Source organism: Caenorhabditis briggsae (genome assembly GCF_000004555.2).
Source record: "Caenorhabditis briggsae complete genome, chrV, whole genome shotgun sequence".
NCBI classification, from domain to species: domain Eukaryota; kingdom Metazoa; phylum Nematoda; class Chromadorea; order Rhabditida; family Rhabditidae; genus Caenorhabditis; species Caenorhabditis briggsae.
The window spans coordinates 19,189,682-19,195,840 of record NC_013488.2 but is presented as its reverse complement, the minus strand read 5'-3'; positions in this window follow the sequence as shown (position 1 = coordinate 19,195,840).

Below are 6,159 nucleotides of genomic sequence, written 5' to 3'. Positions count from 1 at the left end.
CCCTGCCTTCATCAGTCATTCCCCTCATTTCCCATTTTACCCCTATAAAAAACCGAGTCAACCGTTTTGTATAAATTCTGAAACTTTTACCAGAGGGTAAAAAACTAGTTAGGGTGGTCAAAAAATTATGCGCGAGTAGCGGTAAAAAGGGTAGATAATTTTTTCCTGCCTGGTGATTGACTTTGTGACTTTTGTGAATCGAGCGACACGGTTCAACGAGCGAGACACCATATTGTTTGTTTCGTGGGAGGTAGGATTTAGGTGGGCGGGGGATATGCAGATTACAGCCAATATTTTTTCATAGAGCAGCTGTCGGAGAAGTCACAACTTTATGCTTGATTGTTTCACTTTTTAATCAAAACTTCAAAATATTAGTCAACTAATGAGATTGAAGGAAACACCGGAATTGCTTTAATAGAAGCCCTCCCTATATGTGCTCTTTGAGCTCAACTATCATGGTTCCTATTAGAGATATCAGAAACTTTTCAAATGATAAAATGTTCACCATAATATCACCAACATTTTATCAGTTGGCTAATGTTTGATATATGTTGAAGGAACCGAGATAATTGAGCTCAAAGGGAACGTATAGGGTGACTTCTGATTCAGCATTAACGATATACGGTATGTAACTCCTCTTTTATATTTTTTAATTTTCGGTAAATATATGAAAGACAGTTAAATATAGTTAATAGTTAAATAAGAAGAAACAAGGGATGATTTAGTAGTTACGAGTTTTTAGATTCTAGAAACCTAGGAAGAGTTCAATCAATTAGACCAGGGAGAGCACATAAATTATCTTATTCAACCTGGACAGTACGAATAGCTAAAAATTCAGTCTAAAAACCATTTCTTCTTTTCCTAATCTTCCCTGTTTCTACCAAATCCACGCCATCTGCCTGTCTTCTAATAGTAAGCCTATCTTCATCTTTATGTCATGCTTCTGTGTGTGTGTGTGTGTGTGTCAAATGTTGACTTCTACGCCTCCCTCATTCATGACCATTATTATACCCGTTAGAAGGACCATCACCCTCGTAATACCTGGCCTTCTTGTGTGTGCTGCACCTGTTTCTGTATCTCATTTCGATTTTTAGTGCCTGAGCCATGGACAACCTTCCCATATGGTTACACACCGAGAAGTACTAAATTACTAGTAGTACTAACCCAATCATGCCCTTTCCACACAAATCATCAGTCGTTTCGAACAGGTTCACCTCTCCATCTTCATCATCAGTCGTTTTTTTGGTACCCCTACCTTCTTCTTCGATCACTCTTCCGCCCCCTCTGCTTTCTCTAGCACACTCCTGCTTACCTCTAATCTCTCTATCACTGATACCGTTCACATTCGATTAATTTGATGATTGTGGTGGTGGTGATGGCGGGTAGCATCAGCAGCAGCAAGAACTTCTGAACAAACGTCTTATTTTTTTTTCGTTTTTGAATTCCCCAATTTTTTTGTCTTGACCTTGTATTCTTTTTTCGCGGGCTGACTGTCCCATGAAGGAGTAAAAAGTGCGATAGTTATCTTTGGATGGAAAAACAAAGAGTCTTCTCTAGTTTTCAGTTCCCACGGAACAGGCTAGTCATAAGGAAGTTGTAAAGTGGGCGTGGCTTAAACTTGGCTGGAAATCAATACGTGGAACTTTATGGATGCACTGATCCAAAAGAAACAACAAATAGTCTTCCGAATCCCGACAGATCCAATACTCACCATACTGTCAAAGTGATATTTCATAGTCCATCAGATTATATATCCCCTACCTCCTCTTACGATATCAATTTTTCTCCCGATTATCATTCATATTATCATATCCCCATTGCGGATTGTTTCATCTTCCTATCTTTTTGTATCTCTAGGTGTACAAACATTTCAAAATCTATTAATCAAGATGTCTAATTTTTTTTGGGGAAAGAGAAATTTCGAGAAAAATCAAGTTTCGAACCATCAAGAGAAATGATGATTCGCGCGACTAATCGCTTCCGATTTGCATAATTTTCGCGGTTTTTGAAATAATCTTTTTTTTCCTAATCATGGATTATAAGGATCGATCCCCAGTGGGTGGTATGCTTTATGACCTGACCTCTATAAAACCCCATTTTTCGAATTCTTCTCAACCTAAATTCCATTACTTCCCCTCTGTATACTAAATTACTTAAATTACCTGTTTACCCTTTTCAGAGGAAGACGAAAAAAAAGTGAAAACAGTACCACTCAAGTGGGAAATAGGGAAACAGAGGTATGCATCTAGCCAACTACGTAATAAAATCGAATGGTTCACTTTGATTGCTGGCGGCATTCTAGAATAGGTGAATTACGACATAGGGCTAACAGGATTGATCAAGAATCCTATTTTTCAGTGATTTTGAGAAGTCAAACAGAAGAAAATAAGTTTGAAGCCATTTATGTTGGTCAATCAGTGACAATTACTACCTAAACCATCAACTTTAAGCTCAATTATCTCTGTTCATAAAAGATATATCATAAGCTTGTGAACTGATAAAATATTGGTGATATTTTGATAAGTAGTTTATCATTTTACAAAATTTGATATCTTCCTTATGTACAAAACGCTAGAGATGTCTGTTGGTCCTCATGTACACTGTCCGGTTTTAAAAAGCTTGACAAATAAGTATAGATAACCTTTAAGAAAACGTGAAAAGCGAAGCGACGAACCAGTTAACAAACTAGATTAAATCGCGCCGAAGGCGCGGCGAGCAGATGGCAAGTCTTTCACAAAAATTAAGATAATCGAGCTCTGACTTGGATAAGCTCCTATTTTAGGAAATACGGTAAATGAGTGTTGGACAACTAGATCCCTTTAGTCATCGCGCTCTAAAAAGAGGGAGAATGAGTCTGTTTTTGCGGTAAACCACAAAGACTGGGCCACCTAAAAGGCTGTAAACCGTAAACCGTAACCTGTGCGGAACGGTTTTGTTGTCTGCATTGAAACAATGTCTTCTCACTTCTAATCTTAATAGAAAGAAGGACGATAAGATGTCATAAAACGTCGCATTTAGACTAAAAACCTTGCATTCACAGAATTTTTGAAAATTCCTATTTTTCCAGCCATTTGAAGATTTCGAAACAGGTGTCTTTCTTCCCTGAGCTCATCAAGGGGGCCCTAAGCTGAAAAAAAAACATCCCTGAGCTGAAAAACTAGGAATTTTCAAAAAATACTGTGAATGCAAAGGTTTCAATCTAGGTCGATTTTAAACTCTCCAGAATTTTCGAAATGTTCGGAAACTTGACAACCGAGTTCCAGGCTCCTGAAAATAGTTCAAAATGCCCGTAAATTAACTGAAAATAGGTTTTTGCATATCTTTGTGACCGGCACTGTAAGTCTTAAAATGATTTTCCGACTCTCAAAATGCAGAAGTGCCCTCCAGAAACCGGTACTGAATATCTTAAAACTCGTACTATCCAGTTTGGATTTCTCCACCCTCATATCTACCACTATACAAACCCAACCCATTTGGGTTCAATTTCTCCATTTCGCTACCTTTCTCAAATTTGTTTCTTCTTCTTCTTGCAATCCACCCATCTAAAAAATCTCCTCTCGCCGGGTGAATCCATGACCACATTCAGTACAAAACAAAATCCCATTTCTTGTCGTCCCCATTCAGCACCGCGTGATTTGATTACTACCTTTCCTCTTCTCCTCTTTTTTTTCCCTCTATTTTCCGCCCGTTTTTGGAAGGGGTCCCGTCACAAAAAGCGCCCTCATCAGTGTATACACTTCCTCACACAACACCGTCAATTTGTTCTGTGCTTTTCGTTCTAGTCGCTAATTTTGTCGGAATAATATTTTGGGGCCAGGAAGCAAGTAATTTCCATCTAGGTCCCAAATATAGAATCTGTCTGTCAGGCCCGCTAGATTTAAGAATTCAGTAGCTAGTGGAATATCTAGATCATTTTTCTTATCTCAGACTAGACCTACTCGACTTCTAAAATTTTGCGCACCAGTTCCAAAAATATGGTGTCAAGTTTCTTCAAAAAAGAAATCTTTCACGCCTGAACGCCTTCTGGCTTCTCCTATTCCTCGCACCCTCTTCCTATTTTAGTATTTTTCAGACGGTCACTGTTTGGGTCAGCAGCATTCTTCTGAATCAGTAATTGCTATATCCGGGATAGAAGAATCTCTAAGAAACAAAAAGTGCCTGGAGGAGGATTTGATCTATTTCGCGCCTAGTTTAATTAGGGTGTATTTAGGCAAAAAGAGAAAAAAAACGAAGAAAAAAAGTAGAAAAGAAAAGAAAATTGAAGGCTATGAGAATGTGTTGGAGGAGAATTTTGGAGACAAAGTTGCAAGATTTGACTTTCCCAGGTTTCCTTAGATGTCCGCGGCTTGGACCAATCAGTAAATTCTAGGCAGCCGAACCCTACCTATTTCAGAAGTACCCTAACGACAGTCTTGGTCAAAGCTGGCTGAAAGGAGACCCTTTTCATAAAACTTCAAGTTTTTAATTTGAGCTTCTAGATTACAAGCTTCCAGAAGAAATTCAGTTTCTCATTTTCAATGCTCTTCCCCTAAAAAGTGGGCGTGGCTTAGGAGAAACGGACCCCGCACAGAAGCTTCCCCCTTTTTCTTATACCAGAGGGTCACCCACCCCCTTTCCTGCCTTTTCTTCTCCCGACGGAACACCCACACTTCCTTTTTATGTATGCAAATCTTCCATAATTACTACTTTTAAACCTCCCATCACTTTCCCATTTTCGAAATTTGTCTCTCTTTTTCAATTGTAATGTTTCCAATCCCTTTTTTTTATTGCTCTATCCTCTAGTCCAAAAAAAAGCAAAAGAAGAAGAGAAAAAGTTGTGTGTGGTGTGGTTTTTCCGATTTGCATAAAACCACCGTTTATCATTTTGGTGCCTTTTTAACACTTTTTGAAAAGAAGACGTTGAAATTTTTTTCCATTAAAATTTTTGATTACTTTTTTTTTCCTAGAGGAGAGAACGGAAAAGAGAAGATTGATGACTTCTGGAGGAAATCCTATTTTTAAGCTTTTTGAATCCAAATATAATTTTTGGTTTTTTGAAATTTCTGAAGCTTTTAAGAGGTTCTAAGAACCATTCATCTTTACTATTAACAATCACCAAATTCTGTGTGTCTGTGTGTCCGTTTTTTCCCTTTTAGCGGACTCTAGCGGAGTCCCACTGGGCCAAAACTTCACAGAAAACCCGAAATAGCATCGAGGTGATACCCGTCTATTTTGGTTTTGATAGAATAAAAAATTGAGGTCATGAGATTACAAAAACCTCTTTTTTGGGAACATTTAAGGTTTTCCTGCTCTCAAAGGTAGTTTGATCCGCTTTTTGGCGGTGATAATCTTCTGGTTTCAACAAAATGTTCTCCCGCAGATGTCTAAATTTTCCACCTCTCATTATCTCCCTAGTAATCTTAATTTAATTGTTTTCTAGGCGCTTTGACCTATTTTAAACTGGATTTTACATGTTTTTGGCAGTTTTTGCACAGAATTCTTTTTTTTTCGTTTCCAGATCTAATTTTTGAAGAATCTTGCTTGTTTGTACTTTCTAACACAATTTTCCCAGCCCCTTTTTTGGTTCGAATCTCATTTTGATGTTCCAACTTTCAGATTCTTCCAAACTCCAAATTTCTCACACAAGCAGAAAAAAACCATGGATCCAAAATGATGTCGTCGAATTGGTTGCCAATATTTCTTGCCCTCTTGTCGCCGGCATTATGTCGAGGTATGTGTGTACTAATGAGCACTAATTAGTGACCGGGCCCCCGAGGGCTCTCTTTTCTATAATACAGGACCATAAGGTACCCCCTATCCCATCCATATGGTCCATGACTATATAGTTTTATAGTCAAATAGGCATAGAAGAGGAGGAAGTCTCAAGTGGAAAAATAAACGGGATGAGTTGATGTGGGTGGTCCAACAATGAGCAAATTGGTCCCAGTGGACGCGATGAAATATCAAAAATGGCATGTCTTAGTTGACAGATTTTTTGGGAGGTTTTTAGTGCAGAAGTGATATTTTTCTTTGAAAAAAAAAATAGGGAAAGACTCTGGTAGTATAGATCCCATTTACCTGTCAATTTCAGATACCGTACAACCTGTATTAGAAGGGCCGGCCCTTCTATTGTTCCAAGGTACCTCCGGAGGGCCCTTCTATTACAGGGGCCCTTCTTTT